Source organism: Peromyscus maniculatus, chromosome 4 (genome assembly GCF_049852395.1).
Source record: "Peromyscus maniculatus bairdii isolate BWxNUB_F1_BW_parent chromosome 4, HU_Pman_BW_mat_3.1, whole genome shotgun sequence".
Classification (NCBI taxonomy): Eukaryota; Metazoa; Chordata; class Mammalia; order Rodentia; family Cricetidae; genus Peromyscus; species Peromyscus maniculatus.
This window is the reverse complement of record NC_134855.1, coordinates 51,753,266-51,774,408: the sequence shown is the minus strand read 5'-3', so window position 1 is coordinate 51,774,408 and position 21,143 is coordinate 51,753,266. Positions and strand designations below refer to the sequence as shown.

Sequence of the window (21,143 nt, the reverse complement as noted above, 5' to 3'; positions counted from 1 at the left end):
ATGAATTAGAAGACTTAGAAACAGAATCACGGGGTTGGGGATTTAGCTCAGTGGTAGAGCACTTGCCTAGCAAGCACAAGGCCCTGGGTTCGGTCCTCAACTCCGGAAAATAAAAAATAAATAAAGAAACAGAATCACCTTCTAAGTGGGTGTGGCCACCCTTCCATTGCTAGATCTAAAAAGAAGTCATGTCAGCTTGGAAGCCGTTAGTTACTGGGAGGGAATGTGACTTTTTTTTCTCAATGCCCCACATTGAGCAGTTCCGTGTCCACAGTAAATAACTACGTGTCTTCTGAGAAGAGACCCAATCATACTGGCAGCTAGTTTCTTATTTAAACAAGCTCTTTTAAAAAGTAGTCCCAAAGTTGCTGAAACATTCCTGCTGCATTGTAGTGGAATTCTTAGGGATGATGGTTGAGCAAGGGTCTGCCCTGGTACTTCGTGTTGCTTCTTGCTCAGCCTTTTCCTAGGGAAAGGAAGAAAGTGGTGTCACCATGGGAAGACTGTTCTTGGCCCAGCAGATAAACTACTGTCGGACTGACATCCAGGTTTCTGGGTTGGGTAGAAGATAGTGGAATATGGGTGAAAGGGACAAACCAGAGTGATACATAGGTAATGAACCCCACTGCTTTGTATGCTAACTAAACAAAAACATTTTAAAAATAAGTTTTAGGATTTTTTTAAGATGTGGAGAATTAGGACAAATGGGCTCTTTCACTTTAGTGCCCTCTGCCTGGGTTGGTTTCAGCTGAGAAAAGGAATCCTGAAGCACAGTGGGAAGCTTTCCCTCAGCATCACAGAGGTGCTCATTTAAATTAACCAGTAATCTCTGGCCCTGAGACCTAGCAGTCTGCACTGGGAAATAGTTTTCTTGGGTAGCTTTGTACATACTGTTGGAGAACCACTATTGAGACATAGCCTTGCTTATAAAAACAACAAACAAATTCCAACGAGCAGGAGTGGGATTGCTTTTAGTTCATTATTCATCCGGCCTATCACATACAACATTTTTGGGAAAACAACTTTTCGATCACTAAAAGGATGAGGGCAGCACTGTAGATAATACCAGCAATCCCTGGCGGGTGGGAGGCTGTGGCAAATTACCACGGGAATTGATAAACATTGAAAAAAATGCTAAGTGAGCCAGATGGTGGTGCTCTTCTTTAATCCCAGCACTCAGGAGGCAGAGGCAGACAGATCTCTGAGTTTGAGGCCAGCCTGGGCTACAGAGCCAGTTACAGGACAGCCAGGGCTACACACAGAAATCCTGTCTTGAAAAGTGCCCCCCAAAAAGAAAAATGCCAAATGAAGCAAGCCAGACACAGAAGACCACAAGTATATGATTCTGTTTTTATAAAATAGGTAAGTTTGTAGAGACTAAGCTAATTTAGAAGTTACTGGGAACTTGGGACAAGGGAAGGTAGGTGACTGCCTAATGGTTGTAGAGTTTTATTTTGGGTAAATGGAAATGTTCTGGCACCAAATGGTTGAACAAGACTATAAATGTACTAAGTCATCAAATTGTACCCTTTTTAATGGTTGACATGGTAAATTTAATGTATTTTACAATTAAGTTCCTTTACAATGTAACAAAGTAGTAAAGTAACAAAATGTTTAAATCATAGGGAAATACTTAGAAGAATTCATCTGTTCCAAGTTCAATTTAAATAAAGTCAGTCTTGGCAAGACTTATCATCCATGGTGGATGGTCAAAGAAGTATGGAAACATTGGTGCTGGAAGAAGAGTTGCCTCTGCTGGGGGAATCCCAAGAATAAAAGGTCCCTGTACATGAGTGCACAGCTTCAGTTGACTGAGCAAAAGGAGTTCTTTACAAATGGACTTGGAACTATAGGCTGTTTTACCTAGATGGGAAAAATATTACATCAAATACTGGAGAAATAGTTATTGTGTACTATTTTGCTGTTTTTTGAGACAAAGTCTCACTAGGTAACCCAAAGCTCCTGCCTCAGCTTCCCAAGTGCTGCGGTTACAGGTGTGTGCCACCACTGCAGTTAGCCCTTCTGTGGTCCTGGAGGTTGAACATTTCATGCCAGGCAAGCATTTGAAAAAGCTACATCCTTAACTGTGCACCACTTTTGTAACAAGTACCGCCTCTCTTAGTTTATGAGTTTTGAAACAAATACTGAAGGGAAATACTTTTTAATAACTTAATTTCAGAATGGAGGCTAATAGAGGTGTTATTTTCATACCAACCAAACATGAAATGAAGCATTTTCTCTATTGAGAATACTAGGTTTACTTTAAAATTCCCAACAGGCAAGAGTACCCCAGAGCACTAGAATACCAGTTCAACTCAGAATGTTGTTCCTTGGTGTATTGCAGATTTTAATCTTGCTTTTTATTTGGTATTGTGTAATGTATATTTCTATAATAGAGATATTTGGGGAGGAGAGTGATTTTCAGAACTGGGAACCAAACCTGGTGTATGTTAGGCAGGCACTCCGCTGAGTTGCACCATTGCCTTGAAATACAGTTTTTTAATGTGTTGCTGATTAACTCAATATTAATTTGAGTATTAAATTAACTGAAATAATAGGAAACTTGTGTAGCAGTAAACTCTAGATATGTATTTGATTAAAATTAAAACAGGTGAATCTCATGTAAGTAGCATCAGAGGTGAGACCTTTAAAAGGAATAGGAATCATTTTCTAATGAAGAGATCACTTGAAAAACACTGCTTGTCTACATCTGATGCTAAACCTTGAATACTATGAGAACAGTCCAGAAGAAGAAAGCATATCTTCTAGTGAACAGCATAAGGGAGGACAAAACAGCCAAACACTGATGAAAGAAAAAAGTTTCCTGGAAACAGTGTAAGCTAGAGCTAAAAGGTAGGCTGGGACCAAATTATGTAAACTGGCAGGCATGTGAGTTTTTATCATGTGATCACAAACAGCCATTCAAAATTTGGAGCTGTGTTTTAGAGTTGTTAAAGAGACCAGTGTGGAATGGCTTGAAGTCAGTACCAATGATTACCAGTAGATTCCCTAGTGATAAATAGGATGTTGTGTGACAAGACTTTTCCAGGAGAGATGTAACAAATCTACACCCCAGATCGGGAGCCCACTACAGACCAAGGTATGGGTACCACCAAAACAGACCAAGGTATGGATACCACCAAAACAGACCAAGGTATGGATACCACCAAAACAGACCAAGGTATGGATACCACCAAAACTCCAATTTGGTAAATGAGTTGTATTGGGACTACTTAGAGGAATATGGGTCACTTACAGTGGCAGAAATGACTCACAGACAGCCGCATCACCAAAGCCCACCCCATCACCTGTGACAGCTCACAGAGCTGGGAACCTGGTGCACACTGCAGAGTTTCCACTTGTTTACCTTCCTGTTTAAGGAGCTCCCCTTCAGGATGGATGTTTCAATCTCCGAGGAAGCTGTTACGCAACAGAGGGCTTACTTAGTCTAGGATGGTGGTCGTGATAATTTTAAAGAATCTTCAAAGGACTCAAGAGATGGCTTAGTGGTTGAAAGCATTTATTACAACAGTGAACTGTTGTAGAGGACCAGGGTTCTACTCCCAGCCCCTATGTGAATCCACGGAGGTTCACAACCATCTATAACTCCAGTTCCAGGGGGATTTGAAGACCTCTTCTGACTTTCGCAGACACAAGGGACACATGCAGTGCACATACACACATAGGCAAAAAAAAAATTCATACATCTAAGGTCTTTTTTTTTTAATTTTTAAGATTCTTAAAAAATTCCAAAATAGCACTGGGACTTGGCCTAGGTCTCTGGAGCCAGTCAGGGAAGGTGAGGATGTCCATTCCCCATCTACTGAGTGCTACTCCTTATGAGAGAGCCTTCATGTGTACACTGCCATCACTCAGAACAAGCTACAAATAAAAATCAACTAATTTCCCAAATTGTATAGCCGTTGTTTAGCAGTAGTACCCGGATCTAAACTCATACCTTCCTTGATTTCAGAGCCCATGCTTTAATTTGCAATGTGACTATTTTAGGGATGCTAAGAAAATTTGATTTGGGGAAATAAAGAATTTTGATTTTTGTATAATTTAAAATGAGATAGAATCTTACAAGTGAACTTGGTCTTGTACAGAGAATGATTGTACTAAAAGCTGTAAATAGAACTTCAGAGCAGAGCACAGGGTCTGAGTAATGGTTCAGTTAAGAATGCATTTCTCTTGCAGAGGACCCAAGTTCAATTCCCAGTACCTGCAAGAGGCTGCACACAACTTCCTCTAACCCCACCTCGGAGGATCCAGTGTCTTCTGGTCCCGATACGAACTGTGCTCACATGTACAAACACACACACACACACACACACACACACACACACACACACACAATTTCTTTCTTTTTAGGACAGGGTCTCGTTATGTAGCTCCTGGCAGGCCTGGAGCTCACTGTGTAGACCAGGCTGGCCACGAACTCACAGAGAACTAGCTGCCTTCACCTCCTAAGTGCTTGGATTAAGACATGCCACCACTATACCTGGTATAGTTTTTTTTTTTTTTTTTTTTTTTTTAATGTGCAGAGCGGCAGAACCTACCCCAGATAGGTAAGAAATTTGTAGCAAACCTAATTACCCTAGTTTTGTGAATTGCAACAGTGTTGGGAGTCGTGTTAATCGATATCAAGAGCAGAGAAGGTGGTCACTGGCAAAAGAAATGACAAAAACTCAAAGAAGTAGACAGAAAATGAGCACACACATTATTTAACAAAAGGACCTGGCCAGGCAATGGTGGTGCACACCTTTAATCCCAGTGCTCAGGAGGCGGAGGCAGGTGGATCTCTGAGTTCAAGGCCAGCCTGGTCTATAAAGTGAGTTCCAGGACAGCCAGGGCTACACAGAGAAACCCTGTCTCAACAAACAAAAGCCAGAATGACCTGTAAACCGAACAAGTGAAAATGAGGGGGACAAATCGCAATAGCTCAAAAGCCCGCGGCCTCAGCAAGACTGAACCATTTTAGCAAGAGCTACAAGCTGGCCGAGGAATTTAAAAGAGTTTCAGATCTTAAGAGTTGACAGATGTGAGGAATGATCAAAAGTTGTGATTACAGGCTATGCAGATAGTTGAGTGGACAGAATGCTTGCTGTGTCAGCGTGAGGACCTGTCCTAGTCCACTGTCCACTGCTGTGATAAAACCCAGGACCAAAAGCAACTCGAGAGGAAAGGGTTTATTTCAGCTTACAAGTGTGGTCCATCATAAATATACTGGGTATTTTAATCACACTTCAGGGTAGACCCAGTGCTCAAGCCAACACAACAATAACTCAGTGGTGTTTTCATACACTATTTGTCTCATACTGCTTTTGGGGGCATTTTTAACTTTATTCATCTTTGACTTAATAGATGTCCACTTTTGTGTTTTTGTGTGGACTTTTTGGTGTGTGTTTGTTTGTTTGTTTGTTAAAGAAAGGGTATGTAGTTGAGTGGATGGGGATGTAGGGAGAATCCAAGACTTCTGGCAGGAATCTGGATACAGGAACTGAAGCAGAGGCAGTGGGAGAATGATGCTTACTGGCTTGCTCTTCACAGCTTGTCCAGCTAGTTTTTTGATACTGCCCAGAGCTGATATAACCACAGTGAGACAGACCCTCCCACATCAATCTATCAACAAGAAAATGCCCTACAGACATGCTCTCAGGCCAATCTGAGGGAGGCAATGCCTTAACTGGCATTCTGTCTTCCTAGATGACTCTAGGATGTGTAAAGTTGACACAAACACATAAACACACCAAAAAACCAAACCAAAGAAATTAAAAAACTAACCAAACAAACAACAAACAAAAAAACCTAACCAGCACAGGACCAGAATTCAGACCTCAAGCATCCACAGAAAAAGCCTGGCATGGTTGACAGGAAGTGGGGGCACAGACACAGGAAGATGCCCAGGGCTTCCTGGTTACCCAGTCTAGCTATAACAGTTAACTCCCAAGTTCACTGAGAGATGCTGTCTCAAAAAAGAATGAGATGGAGAATGATAGAGAAAAACACCTGACACCAACCTCTGAACACACACACACACACATACATACACACACACACACACACACACACACACACACACACACACACACACACTCTAGTGAGTGCACACAGAAGAGGTGCATAGACTAGGCATACATCACACACAGACACACACGAGAAAAGTACCTCCAAAATCTGTAGTCAGGTTGTTGAGTGGCTAAATTAGGTTATAAATACATCTCATTGAAGTTAATTTTAAGGAATGATCATAAACATTTGGAAATATCACTTGAGAAGAAACTCGTGCTTTTGCTTGAGTTTTACATGTTGTTAAATATGATTTGGTTTAGGTCTTAGATTGTTTGATAGAGGAAACAATGTTGTTATGCTATTAGCATTTACAAAGCCTTTAAAAATGTGATTTCTATAACAAATTATGACATTGAATCTCTGACATAATGAGCAGCACATCAGCTTAGTAATATATTATTAATCTACTGATTATATTATGGTCTTAAGACCAACCACATGGCCCTCTGCCTAATCAAACATGGTGGTTGGATTAATCTTTGCCAACAGCAACATTATGCTCTGGCTTTCTTTGATGTAGAAATAGTTATAAAAGCCCTACCTTGCCTGAGCATGGGATTTTAAAAATATATCATTTTCATGAACTTTTAAAGAGCCAACAGCATGAATATATTTGTATTCTTGTCTCACCCAGCTCTCCCCATGTCCCAGGCTTACCATGATAGCCCTTCTGCTGATGTGTTTTTCATAATATACTAGAGTTTGCTAGCTAAGGTGAGATGCAGGAATGAGGAACACCAACGTTCCTATAACCAGAGGCTTTTCTCTGTCCCACTGTGTCCCACAGCCACTTGAAATTGATCATTCAGAGGCTTAATATTACTTATAAATGCTTGGCTGATGGCTCAGGCTTATTACTAGCTAGTTCTTACATTTAAATGAACCCATTTCTATTAATCTAAGTATTACCACGTGGCTGTGGTGTTACCAGTCTACTGGCATGTTGATCCTTGAGTCGCTGGCATCTCCCAGACTCCACCCTTCTTCTCCTGTATCTCTGCTTGGATTTCCTGTCTGGCTCTATCCTGCTTTGCCATAGGACAAAGCAGCTTTATTTATCTACCAATGAGAGCAACACATATTCACAGTGTACAAAAAGACATCCCACAGCACACCCCCCAACTGCTTGCTAGAAATGCCAGTTCTCAAACCTCACTCCAGATCAGCTGAATCAGAATTGCATTTAAACAAGGGACACAGAGGAGTTTTAGACATGTTCAACTTCAGGTAGCACTATACTGCAGTATTGCAGTCCATCCCATGCCAGGACTCAGACCACAGCTTTCAACACTGTTAGCTCATTAGTGGAGATTTTTTCTCCCTGCACTGAAATTATTCCTAACTCAGTTGATGCTCAGGGTGTAGTCTGATCTGATGACATCTGGGGCTCAAGGGCCTTTTAGAAAATCCAATCCATGAGTTACGTCCCTTTTCACCTACCCTGTGAGACCAAGTTTTCATTATATACTTCAAAATACGTCACAACTGACATCATAAAAGCAGATATAAGAACCCCACTGACTCTTATTAAGCATAACATAATAACTTTCAAACATGAAAATGTACCAGGTGTGGTGACCCATGGGCAGACAGAACTCTGAGTTCCAGGCCAATTTGGTCTACTACAGAGTTCTAGGCCAGCCTTGAATATATAATGAAACCATTTCAAACAAACAAGACGGAGAAGTGGGGGTGGGGTGGGGGGAGAGAAAGAAAAAAAATTCCATTTTTGTTTCTGGAAAATATAGGCTTTTTCAGAACTGTTATTTATGTTGTATATTATTAGATGTTCAAAGACCCCAAACCAGAAACCCAGAGAACCACTGATTTAATGTCAGTGAGAAAGAGATTCTGCTATTTCACTTTCAACTTTATAAACACTTCACTCAGAACTCTGTAGAGAGAGCTCCATAAGGCTGGCTGGGTCTCTTACAGGCTGGACAACTCACTTTTGTAAATGTTGTAACTCTATCTTTTCTTGTCACAGTCTTTCAACTATCAATCTGTTTATACTCCCTAAAACTTGGTCCTGCTGCCTGGCAGGAATTTACATCTTTTTTCCAACCAAATGTCATAAATGATGTATCTTCTCTGGGATACTTAGTAACTTAGTTTTTTTTTTTTTTTCTCTCCAGAAGGTTTCAATATTGAAGAGAAGAACTGGCCTAAGATCAAGAGGGACCCATAACCTAAAGGCTCTTGGTTATTCTTCCTGTTAGCATGAGGTAGCATTCTGCTGCTATTGGCAAAGACTCCCTATGGGCCCTTGGCAACAGCTGATTTTCAATGGTAACATTTAGTCAGCACTTTCTAGCCATGGTGATTCCATTTCTTACATTTAAGTCACAAGAATTGCTTCCTCCAACAGCTACACAAGGTTGGCTGGGTCTCTTGGCTTCTGGACAACTCAATATTATTCCCTCAAGTCTTGTATTTAGCAGAGAATTGGCAGATTTCCCCATCTCTCAAGATATACCTAAAGATCTGCTACTCTCAAGCTTTCTGAAATTGTATAAAAATAGCATTTGTAACATTGCATGTTTTCACATCTCTCCTCTATTTGCACCAGAGATGACAGTAACTCCATAACTCCATTTAAGTTACTGGGAAAAAGAATCTTACTTAAAATGGGTCTGGTGGTACATGCCTTTAATCCCAACACTTGGGAGGCAGAGGCAGCAAGATCTCTAAGTTTGTGGCTAGCCTGGTCTACATAGTGAGTTCCAGAACAGCCAGTACTGTTTTTTGACCTTGTCTCAAAAACACACACACACACAAAAACAACAGAACTTATTTAGCATACTCCACACCAGAGTCTTATTAAGGAAGTTTCAGCCAGGAGCAGTGTCTGGAATGTTTGTGCTTGATAAGTACAGATGCATTACAAGTAAAGACCTAGAGCATTTGGTTGACAGTTGACCTAACAGGTTGCGTCCAGGGTAAGAAGGCCCCTGGGACGAACAGTGTATTAGTCAAAGGATCTAGATGGCTCAGATGGGCCTTAGATTAGCAGACAGACTTGTTGGGGAACCAAAAACGAAGGGTAAGTAATGCAATTTCCCTCTAACAGCTACACAAAGCTGGCTGGGTCTCTTAGTTCTTGGACAACTCATTATTCTTTTTCAGTATTTAAACTTCCCAAAGACAAAAGATCTAAGTTACTAAGTATCTCAGATGAGATACATTATGTCATTCAGGAGAACAAAATAAACATACTTGCCAGGAAGCAGGGCCAAATTTTAGAGAGAAACTATGCTGGAAATAGTTCCATATGCTTTTTTTTTTTTTTTTTTTTTTTTTTTTTTTTGATTTTCGAGACAGGGTTTCTCTGTGTAGCTTTGCGCCTTTCCTGGAACTCGCTTTGGAGACCAGGCTGGCCTCAAACTCACAGAGATCCGCCTGCCTCTGCCTCCCGAGTGCTGGGATTAAAGGCGTGCGCCACCAACGCCCAGCTAGTTCCATATGCTTTTATTGATAACTACAATATGATGGCAATCCCTCCATCTAGCAAGTCAGATTGGAGATAAGAGGAAACACTGGTTATCAGGGAGGGAAACGAAGCCTGGAAAATCCATTTTCTCCTGAGCTCATCTCATAAGCCAACTGGTACAATTTGAAGATGAAGCATAACCTTTTAATTTCCTCCACGTTGTCACACAGCACTAGTTACCATTCTTTTAAGAAACCAAGGATTTGGTTTCACTTGGACAACTGTGTTCTTAAAATGTTCTGAATAGAAACTGCCATGTGAGGGCACGTGCCAAGAGGTGATAAAAAAAACATTTCAGCAATGTGCAGGAACCCCCTGGGCTGCCAGAGGATGGGAAAGAGAACCTGCCGTGATATGGAAGAGAGGCATGCTGTCTTTGCATCATTGGACATTGGCCTAGCAGTCATGCTCCACTTTCTCTACACCTTTTACACGTGACCCCACTGGCAAAGTCCATGCTAATCCACTCCACGAGGATGTATGTTGATACCATGAAAATATGGAAACTTTTTCCATGGGCTTGAAGCTAGTCATGTAAGACAGACACAAGAGGCCCTGGAGTACTGTGTTTTGCATTTTGCTAGACACACAAAAGGTGTTTCATCAGTTAAATACCCCCTCCCAAGTATGTACATACACACATCTTTTAACAGACTTTTAATAAGCAATAACAGACTAATGGATTAAAATAGCCCTACCACAAGGCCAAAATACCACATCCCCTGACATCTGGAAAGTTTCTGAGCATTAAAGACAATTCTTGTAGCATTTAGTACGTGAGCACTTTCATGATAGAAGTGCGTTTTTTTCCCAGACAATTTCTTCTTGTACCTAAGGGATTCTTGTTTTGCTCAGCAGCTGATGCCTGTTTTCATTGTTGGTTATGTACTTAGGGACAAGTATAAATTGATATCTGGAATTTTCATTAGAGAACATGCTCCTAAGGAATTTACATAAAAGGATACAAAGACATTTCAAGCAGATAGTGCCTACATATCAAGACACCAAATAAGAAAAAATGTAAAAAACACATGAAATAAAGTGAAATGCAAATGTTCAGACTGACTGCATTCCACATCAAATTCTTAATTTTTAATTTTTTATTTACCTGTCTATCCGTGTGTGTGTGTGTGTGTGTGTGTGTGTGTGTGTGTGTGTGTGTGTGTGTGTGTGTGTGCAGGATCTCTCAAAGACTAGAAAGGAGTGTCAGATCTCCTGAAGCTGAAGTTACTAACTTCAGTTCTTTGTGAGTCACCTGACAAACTGGGAGCTCGTGTTCCTGGTCTTCATGATACAGCAGCAATGGCTCTTAACCATAGAACCATCTCTCCAGCCTTTGTGCCAGGTTCTTAAAGGAGACTCACTCTCCTTAGAGATAAATGAGGCAGAGACATTTATGCAACAATAAAAACATGAAAATAAGGGGCCCAAAGGATATTTTCTGCATTTGTAAGCCAAAGATTGCAGAGAACTGTGTGGTAGCTGGGAATACTCAGGATGAGAATCCAAATGGGAAAATGGGGAAACACAACATCTTATCAGTCTGGAGATCGTGGGAGTTGCAGATGGATGGGATCAGAACTGAAAATAGTACTTACGCTCAGTTAGCTTGTTCCATTTGTAGAAAAGCTAGATAAAAGGGTTGCTAATAGATCAAGAGGTAAAGGGAGCTTTTTTGTTTATTATTAGCCAATATACCCAAGTAAGAACTACATCGTTTGCACTGGATTTGTCTCTTACTTAGATTTGCTTTGTTTTTTTCTCACCTTAGGCATCTTTAAAAAATTAGCTAAAACTGGGCAGTGGTGGCACATGTCTTTAATCCTAGCACTCAGGAGACAGAGGCAGGTGGATCTCTGTAAATCTGAAGCCAGCCTAGTCTACAGGGCAAGTTTCAGGACAGCCAAGGATACACAGAGAAACCCTGTCTTAAAAAAAAAAAGCTAACATTGAAATTTCAAAACAAAACAAAAACCACATTCCTTGCTTATATAAAAGAATCTGAAAAGATTTTCTTTAAAATAACATGCTCCTCTAGTACAGTGTATAGATAATTAACTACTTGAAAGCAGAGAATTTAATACCAAAACTACTGACACTTGAGATGTATCAATCTGGAGACAAGAATTTAAATTTTTTAATATACATGGTGGAAAAGCAATTTAAAAACTCAATTCTAATTGACTTAAGTTCTTTTGAAATGCTTTAACATTTTAGGGTCCCCCCCCCACATTAGATATTTTATCAGATCGAGGAAAGCACCATTTTAGTGAAAGTTTCCTAGATCTAGCTAGCAATTTATGATCTGGCAGTCCTACACTTTTGTCTATCATCATTTCAACCAGTAATCTGAGCAAGTGAGATTTTGCTGATACAATTAGTGTTAAAATATACTAACATTACTGCAGTGTTACTAACATTTCTGGATGGTACTTTCATTTCAACTTAAGAACCAACACTGTTAATAATTTGATTTCTTTCAGGTTTCTTGAGTAATTAAAATAGTTTTAAAGGAAGATTGAGTTGGCTCACATACATGTATACAGGCCAGGAACCTATTAAAAGGTCCAGTGACATTACAATTTCACTTTCATGCTGGGCATCATTATTCGACTGCAGGTTCATTAACCCTCAAACACTATTCCGACAAACTTACAACAATTTTAGTTCTATTTGGTGTTGAGAAACTGAATGTATTTTATGTAAATACTTAAATTGTACTCATAAATCTAGATTAAAATAAGCATTTAATAAATGGAAAAGCGTGACACCAAAAAAAAGCTTGCTTTTAAAATAATTAATGCAAAACTTCTCAGGACTCTTAATCACATTTTTCAATTTATGCATATTTGCTGGACAACCAACATCTCTAAAACTAGCATCGATAACTTCAGTTTATACAGAGAATAATAAAGCAACATTAGGAATAAGTATTTTTGCACCTTATTTTGTTTTTAGGTGTGTACCTGGACAAGCTGTAGAGATGTAAAGGTCTGTCTCTTTCGTCCTCGTTAAACTATTCAAATAATCTTTCTTCGTGCCTTCAGTTTGAAGGACTTATTACTTTATGTGTATGAGTGTTTGCTTGAATGAACCCATATGCACCACATGTTCACCTAGGCCAGCAGAGGTTGTCAGATCCTGGTGTTTGTGAGTAGCCCTGCGGATGCTGGCAAACTGAACCTGGGTCCTCTGCATGAGCAGCAAGAGCTCCTAAACCACCGCACCCCTCTCTCCAGGTTTTCACCCCCGTTTTTTAGAAGCTACCTCCAAACATTAACAGGCATTTCTTTGGCACTACAATTTACAAAGCAAAAGAAAAATATTGTGGGAAGAGTGCCACTTCTATGCTCTGCTCTCACTGGTGTCTTTCAGTCCTCTTTAAAACGTTAGTATCAAATCCATAAGCTTCAAAATATTGAAGCGATCCTATTAATTAATCATTTTTACCTGTAACCAAGTAAAGGAAATGTAATAAAAGAGAATACACCATAACTTCCAAGGGCATGTCTTCAGGAAAAAGATCGTTGCATTGTTTTAAAATATGGTGACATGGTAGTATTTCCTTTTGATTATTCCTTAGAACATATTCATATGTAATAGACAATGTACTTGATGCGGGGTGGGGGTCAAGAATCAGCTCCAGTTCTAGCTTAGTAAAATCTGAACAAAGACCTATCTGAGAAATGGCTTCTCTTTTCTGCGCCGGGCTGACTTATTTTGCTTCTGTCCGCACATGGGGGTCGGGGTAAGGACTGTCAAACCTCGACTCTCCCAGACCTTAGGCGCAGTTCCCCAGCTCCGGCTTCCGGGTAACCGGAGGGTGGTCCAGGAGCCAATCTCCCTTCGTGCTCCTACATCCCTAACGAGGCCGGAAACGGACACGTCGGAGACGTCCAGCGCTCGGGGCTGGGCTCCTTCAACCTCTCCCTAGACCTCACCTTTCTTCTCTCTCACCGCCCACGCCCTCCCCGCTCCCTCCACCAGCACCTGCGCGCGCGCCCCAGGTCCCGGGCCCGCCTCCCGCTGGCTGCCAATCACAGCGTTCCGCAGTTCCCTGGTTACCGAAACAACGGTCCTTGGGCTTTGGTCACGCCCCCTTGGAACCTTCGCTTCCCGCCTTTCGTGCTCCTTGTCCAATCAATAGCGTCCGAGTGTGCTTTGGTTCCCGCCTCCTCGTCCCCGCCCTCCCGAAGACCCGCCCTCTTTCTTAAGCACGACGGCGTCACCTGACCTGCCCCCTGGCTAGAAAGCAGGAAGGGGCGTGTGCGTGAAGGGGCGGGGCGGGGCGCGAGAAGAAAGCGGCGGGGATGCCGGGAGCGGGGCGGGGAATAGGCTTGTCAGTCGGGTCTCGCGAGAGAGGACGGAAGCCTGTGGGAGCCCGTGGCCTTTAAAGTGCGATCCAGCCCTTTCCTCCGGGGCCGGTTTGTAAACACGGCTGGGCTCCGGGCTCCCGGGCGGTTGAAAGGACCATGAATTAGAGACCTGGAAAGGTGAGTCGTGGTGGAAAGGGCCGCAGTCTTGCAGGCTGTTAGGGATGCGGAGGAAGAAGGCGCTAACATGGCGACGTCTCTGCCGCTAGTCCCCACCCCCCGCCTCCCACCCCCCTGGCGCCCCTGCTGTGGACCCCAGCCCTCCGGGCCGCTGTGGCCGCGCCGCCGCCTCCGGCCTGGCGGACCGACCGGACCGTTAGGTAACGCGGCTGCAGCGCCGGCCCCTCCCTCGCGCGCTTTCCCAAGCCGGAGCGAAAAGGCATAACGGCTCCTCTCAGACCCCTCCCTCCGGTCTACCATCCTCTTGTGTGGTCACTTGAGCGGTCCCCGGGGCGCTCTTCGGATCCGCCCAGCCGACGGGGAGACCCCCGCCTCAAGTCCTTGATCGGGCCGCAAGAGGGCCCACGCTGGGCTCCCCACCCAGGACTCAGGCAGTCGAGGACCGCGGCGTTTGGGATGGTGCGGTGGAGAAGGATGGGAACGCGTGGCTAAAAAAATCTAGCGGGGGGGGTCCCGGGCTTCGGTGGAACGTGATGGAGCCAATGGTATGGAGAACCTGGGAGCTGGAGGTCTCAGCCTTTTCTGTCCTTTCTGCCACCCTCACACTCCCGCCACCCCCCACTTTTTCCAGGTGGGGCGGGGCTGAGGTGTGGGTGCATTGATTCTGCTATTTCCCCCCATATTTTTTTTTTTTAAACCTCGATGGGTGTTGTGCAGAGCTTCTGTAGGGAAATAATCTGTTCCTTTTATCAATACCCTAGGGACAAGGGAGAGAAAATAGTGTGTTTGGGGGGTTTTGTGTATGTGTGTCCGTCCGTCTGTCTGCCTGCCTGCCTGTGCCTGTCTTTATTTGTGTTTCTACCCAGTGCTGGTTCATTGAGCCAGACCTAGGAGGAGCTAGGGACTGTTTTTATGCGTCTAGGTAATATACAATTGTCTCTTCTTAGTGGGGAGTCTTAAAACTGAGGAGGTCGAGTCAATATAATGGAGTAAAAGGGATTATTCATAGTAGACCCTTAGGCCTGTTGACTGATACCTAGATTCCTTGTTGAAGTCAGTTTCTTAGGGATTATACATTATGGAGATATTCACACCTCATGCATGTAAAGCTATATTTGAAATCAGACCAAACACTGACTGTTCTCTGAGCCCTCTTTTTCCTATTTGAAGAAATTCTTAGCCCCTGGAATTGCCATTGTCAGTAACAGCCATTTCAGGAATACTTCGGAGCCAAATGGCCTTGGTCTATTGCACCAAAATTGGAAAGTAAGACTTTATAAAAGCCTGAAATAGAGACACAGTAGGAATCTTGTATTTAAATTTGCTAAACCTACTTGAAGAATCCCCTGCAATAAACTTTTCCCAAACGTACAGGAATATTTTGTAGAGTATGGTAGAAATGTATCCTGTATAAGTCAAGAAAACAAATTCATGGATCCCCACCCCCCCAACACACACTTTACTTTTCGAGACAGGGTTTCTCTGTGTGTAGCCTTGGTTGTCCTGGAACTCCCTCTGTAGACCAGGCTGGCCTGTAACTCACAGAGATCCACCTGCCTGCCTCTGGAATGCTGGGATTAAAGGTGTGCGCCTCCACAGCCCGGCCAGTTTGTGGATCTTCAGTTGAGTTATAATTAAGCTTCTATATCTTAAAAATAATTTTTAAAAATCTTTCAAATTCACAGTGTGTATGCTGCTCTCCTAAGCTGTTTCTCAGTCTCACTTTTAACTTACCATTAAGTTTTGAAAAACTGTTTAAAATGTAATATTGTGCTCCTTTAGAACTTAATTCTTTGGTATCTTTGTCGGGGAGAAGAGGGGGGTGCAGTTAGCCCTTGGCTGTTCTGGAACTCACTTTGTAGATCAGAACTCTGAAGTCTTCCTGTCTCTGCCTCCCAAATGCTGAGATTAAATTTATGAGCCACCACACCCGGCAGTTCTTTGGTATCTATAATTTCTAGAGAGACCTTTCAGGGGCCTTGTCTTTTATTTTTGATATAAGGTACTAAAACTTCCTATAGGTTACCTGGAAATCCCTTTAACATTACTAGGCTCTTTATTTTGTAGTTGGAGCACTATATTATCAAATGTGTTACCTAGAAATTTCTACATTTATTTTTTATTTGGAAAAGCACTGTTAAACTAAGGTAGTGGTAGAACTGGTTATCATGTCAGCTCTTTAACAAATAATTGGAGGGGTGCTTTGATGGGTATTTAAAATTTTAAAGCTGTATTGTTTTGAAATTAGATCATCAATTAAATATCTCATGACTAACATTAAATCAAGACATCTAGTTTTTTTTTCCCCCACTTTAAAAATATCTTGAAGACTTGAGTTATTATTATTTATCTGTACTCTCCTAATCAATTATCTGGCTAAATCTGTTAAACAGCTCTACCATACATGCTGTTTCCACTCATTTTTGCCTTTGGGCTCTTTCTTCCTATATGATATGTGTGTCTGGGAACTGGTATTACTTTCTTTTGTTACTCTTGTTGAAATGCCCTTAGAAAGGTAATTAAGTCTTTCATATTTAAAACAATTTTTTTACTGGAACTCTCCTTGATTAGAATTCAATGAAACTAATTGGATAATTCAACTGACCCCTATGAAAATTAGTACAGATAGTACTTGTACTACTCCTTGTATTAACTTGTAGCCTAGAAAAACCACCTACCATTGTTACATAGTCAATAGTTTAACATTTTTGTGTTTATCTTATATTCACAACTATTTCTTCATACTAAAAATTTGCTTGAGATGCTATATGTTCTGTGTATTTTTTAAAGTTTTACTTATTTTTATTCTGTGTTTTGCTTGTATATATGTATGTGCACCATTTGTGTGCAGTGCTCTTAGAGGACATCTGAAGTCCTGCCTCTCTGAAACTAGAGTTACAGATTGTCGTGAGCCATCATGTGGGTGCTGGGAACCTGTCCCAGGTCCTCGGCAATAACAGCAGGTACTCCCAACTGCCCAGCCACCTCTCAGCCCTTGTTTGCTTTTCTCCCCTTGCTAGGAACGCTCTTTGCTGTTGAGCTGTACATCCCCAGTCCCTCTGTATGTAGTGTGTATGTCTGTCTGCCTGTCTGCCTTCTGTCAGTGTGGGTGATGACATGTATGGAGGTCAAAGGACAACTTTGAGGAATAAGTGTTCTCTTTCCACCTCCTGGGTTCTAAGGATGGAGCCCCGTCATCAGACTTGATGGCAAGTACTTGACCCACTGAACCATCTCATTAGCCCTATATGGAACTCTAGTGTTGAAGCAGTAGTGATCATCATCGCTATTTCTGTCTGTGGGGGAAAAATCCTAGAAAACACTTCCTTTGTTCTGTTTCTCAAAGGTAAAATAAGGTATCATTTCATAGAAAATGGAGGAATGTCATGAGACTTTAAGACCATGGTAATTGTAAATTTGTGTTTTGTATTACATAACTGAAATACACAAATTATAAATATTTGTGTGATGTATATGTCTTCTCATTGACTTTTATTGACAAACCTAAAACTGGTATATTTTCAATTTAAGGTAGATTCTACGATGCTTGCTTTGTTCTTTTTGGTAATCATTGTAAAGGGTTTTAAATTCTCATTTTATTTATTATTGGATATATGTATAATGTGTTTATATTGGTGCGTACATGCCATGCCTTGGGTGTGGCAATCAGAACAACTTTATGGAGGCAGTTCTTTCTTTCCACATTAGATGAGTTATAGGTATTGAACTCAGGTTATCAGGTTTGTACAACAAGAGCTTTGCTGGCTGAACCAACTCACTCCTCTAAAATAATTATTATTTCTATTTCTTGTCTTCTTCCTCCTGCTCCTTTTGGGGATGGGGCAAAAGGGTTGTGAATATATTTTGGGGGTGTAGGCGACTTACTGAGATCTGAAGCACAACCCTAATTAGTCTTAACAATAAAAACACATAGTCATATATTGAGGGCAAAAGCAGAGCAGCCAGCCACCAGAGATTTCTTTCCTCTATGAAATCTCAGATCGTATGGGGCAGGATCCTGTCTCTGTGAATCCTCAGTCTGAATGGTAGTGGGGGCCCAGATCTTTTCTCCACCTGCATTATATTTCTGTTTCCACCTCCCAAGTGCTGGGATCAATGGTGTGAGCCACCACAGCCTGGCTCTGTTTCTCTTTTAGACTGGTTCAATCTCATGTAGCATAATGTGGCCTTAAACTCCTGACCTTCCTGCTTCTTCCTTCCAAGTACTGGGATTAAAGGAGTGTGCCACCACTGCCTGGCCTCTATGGTTAACTAGTTGCTAGCTCTACCCTCTGATCTCCAGGCAAGCTTCATTTGTCAGAACACAAACAAAATATCATACAACACAGGTCCATATCTTAACCAGTAATTCTCAACCGTTCCCCCATTCATATCCAAGAAATAAAAAACTGCAATATAGTAGTGAATGACCTGTTACTGTGAGATCCTTGACAAGGTTCTTAGAGAAACAGAATATTTGTAAATGGCAAATGGATATTCAGACTTGACTTATTTTAGTAGTATATAGTTAACTTCACCTGTACCATTTACTTTTTTTTTTTTTTTATTGGAGACAGGTTCTCTGTGTAGCCCTGGTTGTCCTGGAACTCACTCTGTAGACCAGGCTGGCCTCAGACTCAGATCTGCCTGCCTCGGCCTCCTGAGTGCTGGGATTTAAGGTGTGGGCCACCTTCAATGTGTAAGTATGTTCTCTAAAATGTTTTCATTTTTGTAATTGGTTCTAAACTTTTGCATCCCAGTTTTCTACCTTTACCCATTTAGTTTTATCTTTCCTAACACTGTAGTTTTCTATTACATAGATTTTCTGATATTTGATGATTATGTACAGTTAACATGTCACTTAAGCCACTTGTAAATTTCTTGATATTAAATGCCTAAATGGAAAAAAAATGCTTTTTATTTTTTTGATTTATTTGAGATAGGATGTCACTCTGTAGTCCAGGCTGACCTGGAACTCATGATGGCCTCAGACTCATGACAGTCCTTCTGTATCAGCCTCCCAAGTCGTGGGATTACAGGCATCAGCCACCTTGCCCAGCCAATATCTATCTATCTATCTGTCTGTCTGTCTGTCTGTCTATCTATATATCTATCGATTTTTTTTTTTTATGTTTTCTCAGGACAGGGTTTCTCTGTGTAGTCATGGCTGTCCTGTAATCGCTCTGTAGACCAGGCTTACCTTGAACTCAGAGATCTGCCTGCCTCTGCCTCTTGAGTGCTGGGATTAAAGGTGTGCACCACCACTACCTGGAAGTCCATCTAAATTTTAATAAGTTTGTTTATTTAATTTTGAAGACAGAGTCTCACTGTGTAGCACTAACTATCCTGGAACTTGCTGTTTAAACTGGGCTGGATTCTGACTCAGAAATCTGCGTGCCTCTGCCTCATGGGTGTTGCTGAAGGTGGCTATGCTCTGCTGCTTTTTTTTTTCCTTCCCTTATTTTAACATTGAATTAATGAGCATATTTTTCTGTTGTATAGTATAAACTTTGCAGTATTTGATACCTTTTTCTTCCTTTGAGTTGGTTCCATAAGATAATAAACTCAGTGGAATTGCTTATCAGAGGATATAAGTATTTGTGGAGTTGCAAAGACTTTTGCTTTTTCCCAGAAAAGAGTTAAGCAGGCTCACACTGGCATTTTAGTGTGAATGTACTAGCTTTGCCATCATTTTGCTAACTTTGTGGTTATAATTGATAATTATGATGTGGTTACTTGATTGGGAGTTATTAATGGAAATAAGTTGTATTGTTTAGTCGTTTCAAAGTCATATAGTTGACCATAATTTTATAGTTACTGAACAATGCCTTATGTACTGGAACAAGTATCTATATACAAATATCTATTTCATATTTTCTGCCACTTCCTTGTTTGTTTCTCTTAAAGTTTACTGAAACTTATGACAGCCTAATAACATCAGTGCTTAGATTTTGTGCACTTTTCACATTGATTAGCTTTAATTTATGAGCTACTTTCTGAATTATGATTTCAAGGAATTACTTAATTTTCCATATATTCTTCTGCACAGTGAATATAGTTTTAGAGTGGTTATTAGGACCCAAATTGTCATGAATCTATTTGTGAGCCATGATTTGCTTAGGCAGATTATTTATTTTCTGTAAGGAGAACAACCCTTATCCTTGTAAGCATTTGAAGAGTATCAGTACTCTGTCAGGGACTTTCGAGTACTCAATGAATGGTAAAGTGATTACTGTTGAAGTTCATTCAGAAATTCTCATCTCCTACAGTCCTTTCAGGCATGCTTATGATATGACTTGGCAGAAAATACAATAGGCATTTCTTTGGTAGCTTTAGCAACAAATTTGGATTTTTCTTAGGAATTTATAATTTGTGGTAGAAATTACTACCTTAGAATTTCCATAAGCCTATTTCAGAGAACTTCATTTTGTTCCATATGCACCCTTTTCCCTAGGTCAGACTTTCCTTTTCATGTAGTAGTGTAGCATATACATATTTTGAGATTGTAAAAATTGATGCTATAATTTTCACTAATCTCACCATCAACATTCTAATGAGACCTTTTGTATCATTTTCTGATGAAATTAAAATACCACAGTATACCAGGTGGTGGTGGCATGCCTTTAATCCCAGCACTCAGGCAGCAGAGGTAGATGGCTCTCTGAATTCTAGACTAGCCTGGTCTTCCTAGTGAGTTCCTGGACAGCCAGAGCTACACAAAGAAGCTCTGTCTTGAAAAAACAAAAAAACCCAAAACCAACCAACCAACCAAACAAAAGACACAGTTCTAATTATTTGTTCTTTTGAAGTTTTTACCAAGAATTCAGCTAACATAGTTATACCATCAATTCTCAGTTACCATGTTGCAAGTTGCTGGTGTCTTTGTGCCATTTGTCAGGTGTGTTTTAATGGTGAAATACAGATATTGGGCTGGGGATTTTCCTTTCACTTTCTTAAACTTCAACATGCTTTGAGAGGAAGAGAAAGAAGTAAACTTACTGTTATTGTAATAGGAGTTATATGTAACCTGTATTTTTCCTCTTTGTAATGAAAAGTTATTAGTGAGTTCTCACTGCTGATGATGATTG

The 21,143-nt window shown here is 41.1% G+C and overlaps 1 long non-coding RNA gene across 1 annotated transcript; it reads right to left on the bottom strand.

Moving 5' to 3' along the window:
• Positions 1-311: 311 nt before the first annotated feature.
• On the bottom strand, positions 312-13,790 carry LOC143272892 (uncharacterized). Its single transcript, XR_013050523.1, has 3 exons — positions 13,628-13,790; positions 3,368-3,420; positions 312-466 (listed from the first exon to the last, which is right to left on the bottom strand). It is a non-coding gene; the product is annotated as an uncharacterized LOC143272892 (long non-coding RNA).
• Positions 13,791-21,143: the final 7,353 nt, after the last annotated feature.